The sequence below is a fragment of the Moschus berezovskii genome, chromosome 3 (assembly GCF_049115385.1).
Source record: "Moschus berezovskii isolate FMDL1 chromosome 3, NW_MosBer_1.0, whole genome shotgun sequence".
NCBI classification, from domain to species: domain Eukaryota; kingdom Metazoa; phylum Chordata; class Mammalia; order Artiodactyla; family Moschidae; genus Moschus; species Moschus berezovskii.
In genome coordinates, this window is record NC_142462.1 from 64,523,045 (window position 1) to 64,543,332 (window position 20,288).

Sequence of the window (20,288 nt, forward strand, 5' to 3'; positions counted from 1 at the left end):
TTCCATATGCACTCAATTCAGCTTCTCGAATACTGCGTTTCCCTCTCCCTGTCTTCCTTTCATGTGTTCACAGTTACTGCTATCCTCCAATGTGCCCAAGTTGAAACCTGGTTTCCCTAAAACAAATCAGTTTTTCCATAAAACTCCTGAATTCATAAGCTCTTCTCCAATCACACATGACCTCAGTTGGTGCCTGGGCATTTTAAAGGATCTTGCCAGTCATTTCATTGGCATTATGCTATCTCATGCATGATAATGTTGCCAAATTTATTGATATCTCCCCTATTTTACTAATTCACATGGTTTAGTAGTTGCTCAAAAACATTTTTGGTTCCCATTACCGATATATTAAATGCCAGTCCTCTTCCCCTGGTCTGGACTCCCTCTGCACCCCATATTTCACTGCTTCCTGGCACATGCCCTGTACTTCAGCTGCACTGCCCTGCTCCTCATTTCCAGTACACAGCTCTATTCTCCTACCTCCATTTTATCATTCATTGTCCAGTGTTCTTGTCTTCCTCCCACTTTCACCGTAGAATGTTATTCATCTTTCAAGATTTAGCTCAAATTCTACTTCCTTCTGTTAGAGAAAGACAAATATCATATGATACCACTCCTATGTGAAATCTAAAATAGAATACCAATGAACTGATTTACAAACCAGAAACAGAATCACAGACTTAGAAAACAAATTTATGGTTACCAAAGGGGAAAGGTAGACGTGGATAAATTAGGAGTTTGGGATTAACATATAGACACTATTAGATATAAGATAGTCAACAAAAACTGATTGTATAGCACAGGGAACTCTACTCAATACTCTGTAATAACTCTACTCAATAACTCTGAAAAAGAATAGATATATGTATATGTATAACTGAATCACTTCGCTATGCACCTGAAGCTAACAACATTGTAAATCAACTATCAGTTCAGTTCAGTTCAGTCGTGTCTGACTCTTTGCGACCCCATGAATCACAGCACGCCAGGCCTCCCTGTCCATCACCAACTCCCGGAGTTCATTCAAACTCATGTCTATCGAGTTGGTGATGCCATCCAGCCATCTCATTCTATATCGTCCCCTTCTTCTCCCTCCCTCAATCCTATCCAGAATCAGAGTCTTTTCCAGTGAGTCAACTCGTCACATGAGGTGGCCAAAGTATTGGAGTTTCAGCTTTAGCAAAATCAGTATACTCTAATACAAAATAAAAAAAAAAAAAGAATGGATAAACAAGAAGGTCTGGCTGTATAGCACAGGGAACTATATTCAATATCCTGTGATATAATGGAAAAGAATATGAAAAAGTATATGTAAAACTGAATCACTTTGCTATACAGCAGAAATTAATGCAATATTATAAATCAACTATACTTCAATAATGGATGTGAGAGTTGGACTGTGAAGAAAGCTGATCGCCGAAGAATTGATGCTTTTCAACTGTGGTGCTGGAGAAGACTCTTGAGAGTCCCTTGGACTGCAAGGAGATCCAACCAGTCCATTCTAAAGAAGATCAATCCTGGGTGTTCATTGGAAGGACTTATGCTTAAGTTGAAACTCCAATACTTTGGCCACCTCCTGCAACGAGTTGACTCACTGGAAAAGAGTCTGATGCTGGGCAGGATTGGGTGTGGGAGGAGACGGGGACGACAGAGAATGAGATGGCTGGATGGCATCACCAACTCGATGGAGGTGAGTTTGAGTGAACTCCGGGAGTTGGTGATGGACAGGGAGGCCTGGCGTGCTGTGATTCATGGGGTCACAAAGAGGCGGACACGACTGAGCAACTGAACTGAACTGAACCCTTGTCCATTTCCCATCAGTCACAAAGTGGGCATAGTTCAAATTCATTATCTCTGAATCAGATGCTAGGGCTTTACAAACACATGTAGCAAATTTTTGCAAATTAGAAAGAGAGGCCCCGGCACCCAGCTTGATGAGTGCTAATGGACTGGAATTCACCCTCCTTACCTTAGCAGGGAACAACCTGTATACCTGTACATAGTACGCCTGGTAGACACTAATTTGTTTTATTCAATGAGGGAGTCAATTTCCTCTACATCTTAGTTTCTTAAAGGCAAAGAAATTAAGGTGGGGGAAAGGATGAGACCGAACAATTACCAAAAGTCTGTTCTGTCGCTAGTACTATTTAGGGTTATTGTTTTTTTAAAAAACCACTATTGCGGTATAATTGATATATAAAAAGCTGTATATGTTACACATTGCTATGTTAAAAATGGATAACCAACAAGGACCTACTGTATAGCACATGGAACTCTGCTCAGTGTTATGTAGCAGCCTGGATGGGAGCAGGGTTCAGGGGAAAATAGATACATGTGTATGTATGGCTGAGTTCCTTCCCTGTTCACCTGAACTATCACAGCATTGTAACTGCCTGTGCTAAGTCACTTCAGTTGTGTCTGACGCTTTGTGACCCTGTGGACAGTAGTCCACCAGGCTCCTCTGTCCATGGGATTCTCTAGGCAAGAATACTGGAATGGGTTGCATTTGTTAACTGCATATCAATTCAGTTTAGTCACTCAGTCATGTCCGACTCTCTGCAACCCCATGAATCACAGCACGCCAGGCCTCCCTGTCCATCACCAACTCCCGGAGTTCACTCAAACTCATGTCCATTGAGTCAGTGATGCCATCCAGCCATCTCATTCTCTGTCGTCCCCTTCTCCTCCTGCCCCCAATCCCTCCCAGCATCAGAGTCTTTTCCAGTGAGTCAACTCGTCACATGAGGTGGCCAAAGTATTGGAGTTTCAGCTTTAGCATCAGTCCTTCCAATGAACACCCAGGATTGATCTCCTTTAGAATAGACTGGTTGGATCTCCTTGCAGTACAAGGGACTCTTCAAGAGTCTTCTCCAGCACCACAGTTCAAAAGTATCAATTCTTCGGCGATCAGCTTTCTTCACAGTCCAACTCTCACATCGATACATGACCACTGGAAAAACAATAGCCTTGACTAGACGGACCTTTGTTGGCAAAGTAATGTCTCTGCTTTTTAATATACTATCTAGGTTGGTCATAACTTTCCTTCCAAGGAGTAAGCATCTCTTAATTTCATGGCTGCAATCAGCATCCGCAGTGATTTTGGAGCTTCCAAAAATAAAGTCTGACACTGTTTCCCCACCTATTTCCCATGAAGTGATGGGACCAGATGCCATGATCTATATTCCAATACAAAAGAAAAAGTTTTTTTTAAGCTGTACATGTTTAATGTATACAGTCTGATGAATTTGGATATAAGTATGTACTTGTGAAACCATCAGCTAATCAATGCCATAAAACATATCTATCATATCACCGCCAAAAGTTTCCTCTCACCCTTGTGTGTGTGTATGTCTGTGTGTGTGTGTGTTAAGAACGCTTCATTCTAGGTTCTTTTCACACATGTCATGTCCTGTACTTCTTACAACACCCCCTTGAAGGAAAGATTAGTCTTTCTATTTTGTGGATGAAGAAATAGGCTCAGACAAGTTTTGCAACTTCCCCAAGGTCATACCATTAATAAACAGTGAGTTTGTGATTGAAACCCAGGCCCATGTGACTCCAAGGTTACCCCTGGCTGGCCTTGGCTACACAGGAACCTGACTGCGTGTTCCTAGGAGTCGCGGGTTATGTGTGCAGTCCTGCTAGCACAGGTCCATCTGGGCAAAATCTTGTCTTGTTCCTTTTTTATAGTGTCTTTCAATCTCTAGAGTTTCTGACTGCCTGATTGTTCAGTAGATTTAGATTTTAGATTTTTCTTATATTTCTAAGGCTGTGGCAGAATTATATTGTCAACAATATTTTTCAATCAAATAATTTTTAAAATTTTATTTATTTTTTAATTGAAGGATAATTGCTTTACAGAATTTTTTGTTTTCTGTCAAACCTCAACATGAGTCAGCCATAGGTATACATATATCCCTTCCCTTTTGACCCTCCCTCCCCTTTCCCCGTCCCACCCCTCTAGGTTGAATTTTCATTGTTATGTTTTAGATTACATTACTTTCTTAATTGTTTGTAAGTTTTGTTTTGTTGCTAGGAATGGTGATAATGCAACATGCTAAATATGAGGTCCCTGTTTGTTTTAAGAAAGGAAGAAAGGATACAGTGGCAAATTTAGCTAGGACTCTGAAGCCTTAAAATATATTTTATTTGCCTTTTTTCTTATTCTGGAGACATTTCTTTGTGGTTTTCAGTTCTGAAATTGCACTTCAATGTAATGTAATTTCTGACAAATAAAGGACAGTAAAAGTAAGTTCAATTGTCTTTTGCTAAAAAGAGAATGTTGCTTATCTCTTAAAACTATGGTATTATCCATAATATAGTGTGAGGCTGTGTTAGAGGAGTACTGTGAGCTATAAGTAACATCAAATGTACAACAAGGCAGTAATTTTTATGATACCTTGGCTTGGAAGAACTTTTCATGGCAACAGCACACGTATGAATTATCTTTTCTTTCAAGATAAAGATACTGTTGGACTTTTTCATTTGGATATCCTCTGACATTCATACCAAACAAAATCAAAATCAACTTGCCCTCTACCAGTCCCTCTATCCTTATACAACCAGTTCTCCTTCTCTGCTTTCCCTGTATGGTAAAGCACCAATCTCCCGGCCAAAATATCAGAGAATCTCCAGGTTGAAAAAGACTTGAGAGGTGATCTACTTCAAAGTCCTGTCTCATCTAGAAACACTTGGACAACATGACTAAGATTCAGATCGCTAACTCAGTCTTCCAGGGTTTCAAACCCTGGCCACACGACTTTCAATGGATTCTTGAGCAAGTCATTTCACCTCACTGTGACTTCCTTTCAATGAGGATAATAATAGAAACTGTTTCAGGGGAATGGAGTGAGGAATCCATGAAATAATACATGTAGAAAACTTAACCCAGTGCCCAGCACATTGTAAATGCTCAGTAAATGTTAGCCTTTAAAATTAGCAAACAGACCACTATGGAGAACAGTATAGAAGTTCCTTAGAAAACTAAAAATAGAGCCACTGTATGACCCTGTGATCCCACTCCAGGACACATATCTGGAGAAAAACGTGATCCAAAAAGATACATGCACCCCAGGATTCATTGCAACACTGTTTACAACAGCCAAGACATGGAAGCAATCTAAATATCTACTGACAGAGAATGGATGAAGAAGATGTGGTACATTTATACAATGGAATATTGCTTAGACATTCAAAAGAATGAATTAATGACATGTAGCAAAATGAATGGACCTAGTAATTGTCATACTGAGTGAAGTAAGTCACACAGAGAAAGAGAAATACTGTATTACATCCCTTCCTTGTGGAATCTTAAAAGAAATGATACAGATGAATTTATTTGCAAAAGAGAAACAGACTCACAGACTTAGAAAACGAACTTATGGTTGCCAGGAAGAAGGACAGAGGGGAAGGGATAGTTAGGGAGTTTGGGATGAACATGTATACAATGCGATATTTAAAGTGGATAACCAACAGGAACCTACTGTATAGCACATGGAACTCTGCTCAATGTTATGTGGCAGCCTCAGTGGGAGGGGCGTTTGGGGGAGACTGGATACATGGATATGTATGGCTGAATCCTTTGCTGTTCACCTTAAACTATCATAACATTGTTAATCAGCTATACCCCAACACAAAATGAAAAGTTAAAAAAAATTAGCAAGCAGATATTTATCCATCTTAAAGTCTGCCAGTGCTAGGAATCACCAAACTTTTTAAGGCAGTTCATTCAAATATTGAATAGTTATCATTTTTAGGGAAGTCTCATATTCCTTCAACAAACATTCATCAAGAATCTGCTATGTACCAAATACTGTGCTAGAACCTGAGAACTAAGAGGTAAGTGAGAACAAAGTATCTGGCCTCATGAAGTCCCCAGTCTAGCAAGAGAGCTCAGCACCAGGTGACCTGTGGCTGTCCTGCCCTCTCTGCCCACTTGGGTCCCCCAGGGACATGACCAAGGAGCTCCATCTTCTAGACAACTAGTCCAACTCCCCAGGGAATTCAGTCTTTCTACTAGAGCAAATCACCTTGCCTCTGTGAGCCTCCATTTCCTTATCTGTAAATAGGAGTAAATAATTCCAGAATACTACATCACTGGACTGTTGTAAAATAAAAGGAAATTATTATGTGGTCTTTGAAAACTGTCAGCTACTCTATAATGATGAGATACTCTTTTGTGTTAAGTCAAAGAAAGAAATGACTCCTCTAGTGATGGGAAGGGAAGCTCTTTTGGCTTGGAGTTGACAGAGGCAGTGAGAAGAGGAACTGTACCAAGCCCCCAAATAAGGTTCATCTCTGAACACAAATGGACTGAGTCAACAAGCTATCAAGCATTGTTCCCCCAGATCTCACTAGTGCTCGCATATTTTGCTGGAAGGTCACCAAGGTTTAGATCCAAACAGACCTACAGTCAAAATGCCTTTTCTACTGCTTCCTAGTTGGTTGACCTTGAACAAGATGCTTCATCAAAGCCACAGTTGAATCACAGAACTGAGAGACACTGAGAGACAGTGTCTGAACTGTCTCTGAGAGACACTCATAGAACTGAGAGACACTGAAAGTCTGAACTAGTCTTTCAAGCAGAGGTGAAGTCATATCAAGCAGTAAAAAGGGACTCTAATCTACCCACTACAGACATGAAAAAACATTAAAGCATTTGCAGAAAGAAAAGAATGAAGTAGGATTATAACAAGAAGTAGAGACAAGAGATCGAACAGCCCAGCTCCCAGTGGTCCTCCACTTCTAGATAGCAGAACTTCCAAAGACTCAACTGAACTGCTGCTCTGGGTTCCAGGATTCCACCCTGAACTATTAAAATATAAACTCTCTTTTTGCTTAGGTTAGGTCTAGTCAGTTACAAGCCAGAGTAACTGATAATTCTTCTTGGCACTCCTCCTGTTTTCTTGAGTCTAGTGTCTCTGCGAAATCCAGGAAACTGTCCAGGTAGTGGCAAGTGGGATTTGCAAAGCCTATCTTTTAGTCTCAGATGAAAAGCAGTAGGAAGTAGGAACAGATTCTCCCAACACTCTGGAGGCATGTTAGCATTTTTCTAAATTATGGAGAATGAGTGAACTGCCAAATTTCATTCATCATCAGTGATGTTTACTGTGAACCAATCCAGCCAAAAGAATTCTGAAAAGCTATTTCAAAAAAACTTAAGCCAAACTAAACTGACCATACTAGGTTTATCACACTGAAATAATCATATTAAATAGTTCTAAAATTATCATTTATTTTACCAAAAATAAGAGAAAACTGCCTACTGAACACAAACTAAAAGACAAAATTTTATTAATAAGAAACATTTACTATTTTCTTATTCCATTCAAGAAAGGCTTTTGCAATTACTTTGTACAAGACATCATTGATTGCCTACCCCCAAAACTAGGTGACCCTCCTGCATTCACAAAAGTCCAGTTTTGTCCAGACTGCCCACCTGCTGTGACTGGCCAGGTGCTTCAGGAAAGGCTGAACCTGGCCTCAGCTCCAGGAATTGGGTCATCATTAATCCCATGATTGATTCCTCTTAAAAATGGTTGGTTTAGTCTTAGACACTTAGACATAATTCTAGTCAGTGAAGTCTAAGTGGTGAGGGGTTTTACAGAAGGATTTTCCAAGAGAAATGCAAATGAAAAGATGGTTTTCTGTTTCTTTGAATGTTGTCATTTGTGACCATGAGGGCATAGAAAGTTAACATTCCAGGAATGGCCAAAGTGAAAGTGAAAGTTGCTCGGTTATGTCCGACTCTTTGTGACTGTATAGCCCAAGGAATTCTCCAGGCCACAATACTGGAGTGGATCCCCTTCTCCAGGGGATCTTCCCAACCCAGGGATCGAACCTAGGTCTCCCACATTGCAGGCAGATTCTTTACCAGCTGAGCCACCAGGGAAATCCAAAAATACTGGAGTGAGTAGCCAATCCCTTCCCCAGAGGATCTTCCCGACCCAGGAATCAAACTGGGGTCTCCTGCATTGCAGGCAGATTCTTTACCCCAAGGAATGGCCAAAGGAAAGGATTAAAGAACCTGTATGAGACTTTTAAAAAGTAAGTTTATTTATTTTTAATTGAAGGATGACTGCTTCACAGTATTGTGTTGGTTTCTGCCAAACACCAACATGAGCCAGTCATAGGTCTACCCGGGTCCCCGCCCCCTTGAACTTCCCTCCTGTCTCCATCACTTTCCCACCGCTCTAGTTGTTCCAAGGCCCCAGTCTGAGTTCCCTGAGAGAACCTGTATGAGATTTTTGAATCACTCACCAAATCACTCATCTACTGGCACCACCTCCCACCCCTAGACCACCCACTATGTGAGACAATAAAGTCTCTCAATACTTCAGTCAATTTTAACAGGAGATTCTGTGACTTGGGGCTGCATTATCCCAACTGATATGTTATATCTAATCATCTCCTTAAAGAGATGGTAGCATTTGGCAATTTCTAACATTCTTATATGTGTTTAAAAGTGAGTTGAATAAAAATAATCCCCCAACTCTTCCCCTACAACCTGTGAAATTCCCATATGGTTTAAGAGAGAAAATGTCTTTGAAATCCTCACTCCTGTCATCTGCTGTTTTGTACAAAGAATGTACCAACACAGTGCCACTGCCCACTTCATGCCGCCTCCACAGAATTCTGTCCAAGAACACCCTGTTAAAACTCTTTTTTTGGAGACTTTCCTTTCCTCCACTCCCACCATTATCATGTACAAGTGTTTTATGGGCTTCTTCCCCCAGTATCCTTTTCTTTCTCCATCTTTGGCATTCCTCATTAAGAGTTTGTATTTCCCTTAATGTTCTTAATAGGGTCATTTGCTGCTATTGTTAATTGGCATCAGGATTTTTGTAACTGAAACATTTTTCAAAGGGAGGAATCAATTTTTCTGTCACTGGTATCCCAGATAGCTAACTTTCATTATGCTTAGGCTGATGATTCATGAATGTTTGTCTTCCTTCTAAACAAGGACTGCCATGATGGATGGGCAGTGGTGCCCTCTCTATATTCTAAAGACCAAAGGAATAAAATGTACTCTACCCACATGATAATAGGGTTAATTTAATTCTAAACATATAGGTTATAACTGTAATTTCTTTCAAGATTTTTTTTTTGTTGTTGGCCTGATTTCAATAGCCCAGGCTTTTTAGATAGGAGGTATCTTCTAGTCTCGAATTATTTCCATTCATGCATCCATGCAAATTTGCCTTTTGTCTCCTAGAACTCTCAAAATAGGAAGCAAACCAACAACTTTTATACTTTTGTGCTCTCCATATGCTGAAGGCAACATTCAGTAATGATCTTTCCCTACTCTTGTTCTCTGAAGTTCTACCGCTTATATCTTAATCCACCTTCTCCCCACCCCTGCTGTTCCTCACCCAAAGGTATGCACAGTGCTCAGTTCAGTTCAGTCGCTCAGTTGTGTCCGACTCTCCGCGACCCCACGAATCACAGCACGCCAGGCCTCCCTGTCCATCACCAACTCCCGGAGTTCACTCAAACTCATGTCCACAAAGTTGGTGATGCCATCCAGCCATCTCATTCTCTGTCGTCCCCTTCTCCTCCCACCCCCAACCTTTCCCAGCATCAGAGTCTTTTCCAGTGAGTCAACTCGTCGCATGAGGTGGCCAAAGTATTGGAGTTTCAGCTTTAGCATCAGTCCTTCCAATGAACACCCAGGATTGATCTCCTCTAGAACGGACTGGTTGGATCTCCTTGCAGTATAAGGGACTCTCAAGAGTCTTCTCCAACACCACAGTTCAAAAGCATCGATTCTTTGGCGATCAGCTTTCTTCACAGCCCAACTCTCACATCCATACATGACCACGGGAAAAACCATTGCCTTGACTAGACGGACCTTGGTTGGCAAAGTAATGTCTCTGTTTTTTAATATACTATCAAGGTTGGTCATAACTTTCCTTCCAAGGAGCAAGCGTCTTTTAATTTCATGGCTGCAATCAGCATCTGCAGTGATTTTGGAGCCCAAAAAAATAAAGTCTGACACTGTTTCCACTGTTTTTTTATCTATTTCCCATGAAGTGATGGGACCAGATGCCATGATCTTTGTTTTCTGAATGTTGAGCTTCAAGCCAACCTTTTCACTCTCCTCTTTCACTTTCCTCAAGAGGCTTTTGAGTTCCTCTTCACTTTCTGCCATAAGGGTAGTGTCATCTGCATATCTGAGGTTATTGATATTTCTCCCAGCAATCTTGATTCCAGCTTGTGCTTCTTCCAGCCCAGCGTTCCTCATGATGTACTCTGCATAGAAGTTAAATAAGCAAGGTGACAATATACAACCTTGACGTACACCTTTTCCTATTTGGAACCAGTCTGTTGTTCCATGTCCAGTTCTAACTGTTGCTTCCTGACCTGCATACAGGTTTCTCAAGAGGCAGGTCAGGTGGTCTGGTATTCCCATCTCTTTCAGAATGTTCCACAGTTTATTGTGATCGACACAGTCAAAGGCTTTGGCATAGTCAATGAAGCAGAAATAGATGTTTTTCTGGAACTCTCTTGCTTTCTCCATGATCCAGCGGATGTTGGCAATTTGATCTCTGGTGCTACAATACCATTTTTTCACAACATCAGAAGCTAGAAGACCTGCCTACATGTTTTCTTTAAAATGGGTGGCACATTTGGCCAGCTCTACTGTTTACTTTTTAGTGATATTATCCATTTATTATATTTGCCCCTATTTTTTAGATAGAATCAATAGCTCTGATTTGACATTTGCTGCTGCTGCTGCTGCTGCTAAGTCACTTCAGTCGTGTCCGACTCTGTGTGACCCCATAGACGGAAGCCCACCAGGCTCCCCCGTCCCTGGGATTCCCCAGGCAAGAACACTGGAGTGGGTTGCCATTTCCTTCTTCAATGTGTGAAAGTGGAAAGTGAAAAGTGAAAGTGAAGTCGCTCAGTCATGTCCGACCCTTAGCAACCCCACGGACTGCAGCCCACCAGGCTCCTCCATCCATGGGATTTTCTAGGCAAGAGTACTGGAGTGGCTTGCCATTGCCTTCTCCGGATTTGACACTTCAATTCAGTTCAGTTCAGTTCAGTCGCTCAGTCGTGTCCGACTCTCCGCGACCCCATGAATCAATTACCTAATACATTAGTTTTTAAATCTTCAAAGATGATATCCAGTGGAATATCTAGCTTTGATATTTCTTCTAAATTCTAATACTGTGTATCCAGTCACTGACTTTTACTGCCCCCACAAATTCCACATATTCAACAAATTAAGATTGTACACACTTACTCTGCCCCTTACCTGACACCTGTTTCTCCTTTGGCATTATGAATCATGGTTAAAGGCTCCTCTATCCACCTTGATATCCAAGTGAGAAGCCTACCCTCATTCTCACTGATAACTGCCAACTGTTACCCAGCCTCCTAAATCACCTTCTTGCTTCTGGTCTTGCTCAGTTCCAAGTGGACAGAGTGATATTCCATAAGACAATCCCATCACTATCTTCATGAAGATTTTCCAGATCCTACTTCTGTTTCTGCAGAGTGGCTCATGTGGCCCCTAGTACTCTTAGAAATCAGAGCGGTCTGTCATGGGGAGGCAGCATAGCCATTAGTGGTAAAAAGTGCATTTTCTGGAGTCAGACCAGAATTTGAAATTAGGATTTGAACCCTGGCTCCACCACTTACCTGAGGCAAGTTACCAAATTTCTGTGCTTCAGTTTCGTCTTCTATAAAATAGCACCATGCCTCAGTGTTTTGGGGGTTATTGGGAAAATTAAATCAGACAATACATTTTAGTACTCAGTACCCTTGAACTGTAAGATCCAACCAGTCCATTCTAAAGGAGATCAGTCCTGGGTGTTCACTGGAAGGACTGATGCTAAAGCTGAAACTCCAATACTTTGGCCACCTCATGCGACGAGTTGACTCATTGGAAAAGACTCTGATGCTGGGAGGGATTGGGGGCGGGAGGAGAAGGGGACAACAGAGAATGAGATGGCTGGATGGCATCACCGACTCGATGGACATGAGTTTGAGTGAACTCCGGGAGTTTGTGATGGACAGGGAGGCCTGACGTGCTGTGATTCATGGAGTCACAAAGAGTCAGACACGACTGAGTGATTGAACTGAACTGAACAAGCCTGGAACATAGTAAGTGAAAGTCACTCAGTCATGTCTGACTCTTTGCAACCCCATGGACTATACAGTCCATGGAATTCTCCAGGCCAGAATACTGGAGTGGGTAGCCTTTCCCTTCACCAGGGTATCTTCACAACCCTGGGATCGAACCCAGGTCTCCCACATTGCAGGCAGATTCTTTACCAGCTGAGCCACAAGGGAAACCCCAATAAAATAATAATGATATCATTTCAGAAAATCCGTTACTTCTAATGCACTAACTTGCTTATCCGTTCCGTTCCATTGCTCAGTCGTGTCCGATTCTATGCGACCCGGTGGACTGTAGCCTACCAGGCTTCTCCGTCCATGGGATTCTCCAGGCAAGAATAGTGGAGTGGGTTACCGTTTCCTTCTCCAACTTGCTTATAGTTTCTTGCATCTACTTCATTCTTGTAGCTCAGCACCTGGCACCGGTCTGAAAAGTGGTGGACATGCCATAAATACTTTTTGATTGAACGACCATGTTACTGCCTGGCTTGCCACCCTTCACTGGCTCCTGACTGCCTGTAGTATAAAATCCATACTCTTCAGAATGGTTTCCAAAACCTCTGAAATCTGCGTCCTACCCCTGTATTCTGTCTCATCTTCTACACTCCAGCTCCCAGATCACTCACAGTTCCCCCAAATACACTCTTCCTTTAACCATGAATGTCTTCCCAATCCCTGTCCCCAAACCCAGTGAACCTTTGATATTCAAGACCCTAGTCAACTATCTTTTCTTTAAAGTCTTTCCTGACCTTCTTACAGATAGCCAGCATGTCTGAAAACACAGGCAAATACATAATAAATGGTCTGTTTATATTATATAATTTATATTATATTATAGAACCTTGCACACCAGGACCCAGGAGAAAGGAGCAGTGACTCCACAAGAGACTGTCCCAGACTTGCCTTTGGGTGTCCGGGAGTCTCTGGCAGAGGCGTGGGTCGGTGGTAGCCTGCTGAAGGGTTGGGGGCACTGAGAATAGCAGTACATGCATAGGATCTTTTGATGGAGGTCACCATTATCTTCATTATCTTCATCCACCATAGTTTGGCCCCAGGTAAAAGCAGGGAGGGAAAACAGCTCCACCCATCAACAGAAAATTGGATTAAAGATTTAATGAGCATGGCCCTGCCCATCAGAACAAGACCCCGTTTCCCCCTCAGTCAGTCTCTCCCATCAGGAAACTTCCATAAGCCTCTTATCCTTCTCCAACAGAGGGCAGACAGACTGAAAACCACAATCACAGGAAACTAACCAATCTAATCACACGGACCACGGCCTTGTCTAACTCAATGAAACTATGAGCCATGCCACGCAGGGCCACCCAAGACAGATGGGTCATGGTGGAGAGTTCTGACAAAATGTGGTCCACTGGAGAAGCGAATGGCAAACCACTTCAGTATTCTTGCCTTGAGAACCCCATGAACAGTATGAAAAGGCCAAAAGATAGGACACTGAAAAATGAACTCCCCAGGTTGGTAGCTGCACAATGGGCTACTAGAGATTAGTGGAGAAATAACTCCAAAAAGAATGAAGAGACAGAGCCAAAGCAAAAACGACACCCAGTTGTGGATGTGACTGGTGATGGAAGCAAGGTCCAATGCTGTAAAGAGCAATATTGCATAGGAACCTGGAATGTTAGGTCCATGAATCAAGGCAAATTGGAAGTGGTCAAACAGGAGATCGCAAGAGTGAACATTGTCATTTTAGGAATCAGTGAACTAAAATGGACTGGAATGGGTGAATTTAACTCAGATGACCATTGTATCTACTACTGTGGGCAAAAATCTCTTAGAAGAAATGAAGTAGCCATCATAGTCAACAATAGAGTCTGAAGTGCAGTACTTGGATCTAATCTCAAACACAACAGAATGATCTCTGTTCATTTCCAAGGCAAACCATTCAATATCACAGTAATCCAAGTCTATGCCCTGCCCAGTAATGCTGAAGAAGCTGAAGTTGAAAGGTTCTATGAAGACCTACAAGACCTTCTAGAACTAACACCCAGAAAAGATGTCCTTTTCATTATATGGGACTGGAATGCAAAAGTAGGAAGTCAAGAAACACCTGGAGTAATGGGCAAATTTGGTCTTGGAGCACGGAATGAAGCAGGGCAAAGGCTAATAGAGTTTTGCCAAGAGAACGCACTGGTCATAGCAAACACCCTCTTTCAACAACACAAGAGAAGACTCTACACATGGACATCACCAGATGGTCAACACCGAAATCAGATTGATTATATTCTTTGCAGCCAAAGATGGAGAAGTTCTATACAGTTAGCAAAAACAAGACCGGGAGCTGACTGTAGCTCATATTATGAACTACTTATTGCCAAATTTAGACTTAAATTGAAGAAAGTAGGGATAACCATGGGAGAAGGCAATGGCAACCCACTCTAGTACTCTTGCCTGGAAAATCCCATGGACGGAGGAACCTAGTAGGTTGCAGTCCATGGGGTCACGAAGACTCAGACACGACTGAGCGACTTCACTTTCACTTTTCAGTTTCATGCATTGGAGAAGGAAATGGCAACCTACTCCAGTGTTCTTGCCTGAAGAATCCCAGGGATGGGGAGCCTGGTGGGCTGCCATCTATGGGGTCGTACAGAGTTGGACACGACTGTAGTGACTTAGCAGCAGCAGCAGGAAAAACCACTACACCATTCAGGTATGACCTAAATCAAATCCCCTACAATTATACAGTGGAAGTGAGAAAGAGATTTAAGGGGCTAGATCTGATAGACAGAGTGCCTGATGAACTATGGACGGAGGTTCATGACATTGTACAGGAGTCAGGGAGCAAGACCATCCCCAAGAAAAAGAAATGCAAAAAAGGCAAAATGGTTGTCTGAGGAGGCCTTACAAATAGATTTGAAAAGAAGAGAAGCAAAAAACAAAGGAGAAAAAGAAAGATATACCCATTTGAATTCAGAGTTCCAAAGACTAGCAAGGAGAGATAAGAAAGCCTTCCTCAGCAATCAATGAAAAGAAATAGAGGAAAACAATAGAATGGGAAAGTCTAGAAATCTCTTCAAGAAAATGAGAGATACCAAGGGAACACTTCATGCAAAGATGGGCTCAATAAAGGATGGAAATGGTATGGACCTAACATAAGCAGAAGATATTAAGAAGAGGTGACAAGAATACACAGAAGAACTGTACAAAAAATATCTTCATGACCCAGATAATCACGATGGTGTGATCACTCACCTAGAGCCAGACATCCTGGGATGTGAAGTCAAGTGGGCCTTAGGAAGCATCACTATGAACAAAGCTAGTGGAGGTAATGGAATTCCAGTTGAGTCATTCCAAATCCTGAAAGATGATGCTGTGAAAATGCTGCCGTCAATATGCCAGCAAATTTGGAAAACTCAGCAGTGGTCACAGGACTGGAAAAGATCAGTTTTCATTCCAATCCCAAAGAAGGGCAATGCCCAAGAATGCTCAAACTACCACACAATTGCACTCATCTCACACGCTAGTAAAGTCATGCTCAAAATTCCCCAAGTCAGACTTCAGCAATACATGAACCGTGAAATTTCAGATGTTTAAGCTGGCTTTAGAAAAGGCAGAGGAACCAGAGATCAAATTGCCAACATCCCCTGGATCATCGAAAAAGCAAGAGAGTTGGCTGCTTTATGACTATGCCAAAGCCTTTGATTGTGTGGATCACAAACTGTGGAAAATTCTGAAAGAGATGGGAATCCCAGACCACCTGACCTGCCTCTTGAGAAACCTGTATGCAGGTCAGGAAGCAACAGTTAGAACTTGACATGGAACCACAGACTGGTTCCAAATAGGAAAAGGAGTACGTCAAGGCTGTATATTGTCACTCTGCTTATTTAAGTTATACACAGAGTACTTCATGAGAAATGCTGGGCTGGAAGAAGCACAAGCTGGAATCAAGATTGCCAGGAGAAATATCAGTAATCTCAGAAATGCAGATGATACCACCCTTATGGCGGAAAGTGAAGAAGAACTGAAGAGCTTCTTGATGAATGTGAAAGAAGAATGAAAAAATTGGATGAGATGGTTGGATGGCATCACCGACTCAATGGTCATGAGTTAAGTAAACTCCAGGAGTTGGTGATGGATAGTGAGGCCTGGCGTGCTGCAGTCCATGGGGTCACAAAGAGTCAGACCCAACTGAGCAACTGAACTGAACTTATATTATATTACCATTCAGGATGAAATACTGTATCTTCATTTCCAGGCTTCATGGCCACCTATACCTAAAACTGATCCTTCCCTTCTTCACGCTCTCACATCAACCTTTACTTCTTCTGGAAGCATCGATGACCTCGGACTCAGCACACAGAGGCTCTTATTCATCTTCATATCCCAACCAGCCAATTCTATGACTGACACAGATGACACACTCACTGAATATTTTTTGAATGAGTAAAATTTCAGCAAACATTTTGGATCCTCAATGTATAAGGTAAGGAAAATGGCCACCCACTGAATCATCGATAGTGAATATCTCCAACATAACAATCCCCTCCTGCAATCACGTTATCCCTGCTCTTACAGGCAGGGAAGCAAAATGCTTGCCATGTGCCCTGCTGATCTTATACTGCATTTCATGTACTTAGCAGTCATGTCTTCTTTGAATAAATATTCCCATTTTTGACAAAGAAAAAATTTAAGAAAATGGGTCTACTTTAATGTTATCGTTATTTGACACCTTCAAAAAGAAAAATATTGGTAGAGAGTAAAATAAATAAAGGGATTCCCAGAAGGCTCGGTGTTAAAGAAATCACCTGCCAATGCAGGAGATTGATCCCTGGCTTGGGAAGATCCCCCAGGGAAGTGTTGGCAGCCCACTCCAGTATTCTTGCCTGGGAAATCGCATGGACTGAGCAATCTTGTGGGCTACAGTCCATGGGGTCACAAAGAGTTTGATACAATAGACCACGCACACACAAAATATATAAAACATTTCAAAATCAATGACACATTTAAATATGAATGTTCATATTAATAAAAGCCATTTGAAACTATAAAGAGCTCATTTCTAAACTGGGCTTCTTTGCTAGCTCAGTGGAAAAGAATCTGCCTGCCAATGCAGGAGATGCAGGTTTGGTCCCTGGGTTGGGAAGACCCCCTAAAGGAATGCAACCTACTTCAGTATTCTTGCCTGAAGAATCCCATGGACAGAGGAGCCTGGCAGGCTATGGTCCATAGGGTCTTAAAGAGTTGGACACGACTGAAGTGACTTAGCACACACGTACCCCTTCCACCCACAGCAGATTTCATCTGGCTTATGATAAATACCAAGTCAGTCTCCTTTCAGCAAACTCTTTAATGAAATAGTTCTTAAAAATGACGTTTGGCCAGGAAAATAAACACTTAACAAGACAGTTTCATGACATAGTCTGTGATGTGGAAGACAGCCTCTGGCTAGTGATGATAACCACACTGCCAGATGGATGTTCTACAGTCTCACACTGACTGATCTAATAAGGGAGCCATTTAGAGGCATTCTCTGCTTCAATAATGACTCATTGTCCTGGGAAACTTCCCTTTCTATGAGAATGAGCCCTGGAGTAGCTTATAACTTCATGGTCACTATGACAACTCTGAACCTTTCAGAGACACTCTGGATCTGTGGATCTGATTTTTAGGGAGTGCTGGGATGGGGAGGTAATAACACTATCACTCATTGAAATCTAAAGTAAAATTATTGTCATCCAATAAATTCAAATTACTCTGTTCACCATTAATCCAGACTATAAAAGGCACCTTGCAAAATGAGTCACAATAAGTACGTATTCATGGCACAGTAGCACCCAAATCTAGGCACTTTCTCCGAGGAAGTTGTTAAATGAGAAGAGTGATTCAAAAAGAATTAAACACTTCCAAAATGGATAACTCAGTAACCAGTAAATATACATACTGTGGTGACTTCTTGAGTGTTCAGCCATAGGGGAAGTATTAGGTTTCAACTACATGTTTATATTTGCTATAAACAAATACCATAAACACATTATATTGTCAATTCTTTTTGAATCATTCAGTACCATAATATGGGTATGCTACGTCTGTGGTCCAAAATGGGCTTTAGATGGTCTGTGAAATCTCTGAAATTACATGCAAAAATATTGTGTAGTTGAGAATTAAAGTTGTTTCTGTAAGGCCGAACCCCAGTGGCCATCTTGGCTTCTCCTTCTCCTCTTCCTTTCCCGCCTGCGGGAAAAAGTCCCACCGGACTCTGACTATTGTACCTCCTCATTCCTTCCCCACCACTGGAAAGTCTCTGATGTAACAGCTCTTGACAGAAATCAGCCCCCCACTCCTAACCTCCCAAGCGACCAACCTGGTCTTGCCACCTCGACTAATTGACCTATGAGGGACCACCATTCCAAACCTTGCCTTATTCCGGAAAAATTTCGCTGCTCCTTACTGTGAAGCTATATAAGTTGCTCTTTGTCTTGGTTTGCGCCCGGACTTCCTCGACCTCACTTGCTTGGGTCCGGGAACCCCGCCCGGGGGCGCCTCGCCATTAAAGCCTGTTACACCACCTATTTGGTGTCTGAGTTCTTTTAATCTAACATCATTGGGCCGTTTTGACCTTCAGTTCAGTTCAGTCGCTCAGTCGTGTCCAACTCTCCGCGACCCCATGAATCACAGCACGCCAGGCCTCCCTGTCCATCACCAACTCCCAGAGATCACTCAAACTCATGTCCATCGAGTCGGTGATGCCATCCAGCCATCTCATTCTCGGTCGTCCCCTTCTCCTCTCGCCCCCAACCTTTCCCAGCATCAGAGTCTTTTCCAGTGAGTCAACTCGTCGCATGAGGTGGCCAAAGTATTGCAGTTTCAGCTTTAGCATCAGTCCTTCCAATGAACACCCAGGATCGATTTCCCTTAGAATGGACTGATTGGACCTCCTTGCGGTACAAGGGACTCTCAAGAGTCTTCTCCAACACCACAGTTCAAAAGCATCAATTCTTCGGCGATCAGCTTTCTTCACAGTCCAACTCTCACATCCATACATGACCACAGTTTCATTTTATCCCACATTACCATTTACCATTTGTAATAACATGGAATCAATAAAATTTTTCATTAACAGATTTTACAATGTTGTTGGTTATTACTTAATTACTAAGTTAATCTTAAATTTAATTTAGAACGTAATAAACTCCTATGGTATTTTAAAGTCTACAGAGAGAGATGAAGAACCATCATATTAAGCACCTTCAACCCTGGGTGCTACAGTACCACTGTTATTTCCCTTGCTGTGGGACCCAGGGTCACTGCAAACCCATAAACAATCTTTTCTTGTACAAAATTTTAAAAGGCACCAAGATGTCCTTCCTTTTGGGAGGGAGGCAGTCTTGTGTTGGGGAGCATTGTTGAGCATGGGAAATGCAGACTAGATTTCAGCACCCTCTTTACTCAGCTGGGTACTTTTGTGTAGCACACAAATCGTACAACTGTACACAGCCCTGCTGGGACCCCAGTGAAAGTGAAAATATATTATGACCCTTCTCTACTTTCTCTACTTAAAATATCTGAACACAGACCAAGACATACTCTTACTAAAAAAAAATAAATAAAATGAATCAATTTTAAGATCCACATTAGTTTAGCAATTTAACATCTCTGAAAATGAACTGTTTCTTACAGTACTATACCCAGTCAGCCACTCAATAAATTTTATATAATGAAAGCACTTGCTAGGCAAAAAAGAGAAGTAAAATAATTCTAACTCCTATTTATTATGTTTTTACTTGGAATAATATATTATTTCCTGCTTGAAATATGATACCCTGTAAATTATAAACAGAGCACCTTTCCTTGTCCTCTGTTTTCAAGTACTCCTTGGACTAAAATAGTCCCTGCTCAATCCCACAGCACTTTGTTTATATTCTTCTTGTGGCCTTATTCCATTCTGCTTTGTGTTGTAATGGTCTGCTGTTCTGCAAACTCCTGCTGGGCAGGGTCAGTGAACCTTTGCCTTCTCTGCTACACGGGCAGCAGAGAGGATAAATAGAAGCAGCATGGCCCCAGGAACCGTCTGTCTACAAGATCATGAGTAAGTTATTCAGCCTCTCCAAGTCCTATTTCCTCACCTGTGAGTGGAGATAATGACACTGAACACATGAGATTGGTCCGAAGGCTTAGAAAACAAATGAAGCTGTGAATGACTGGCACTT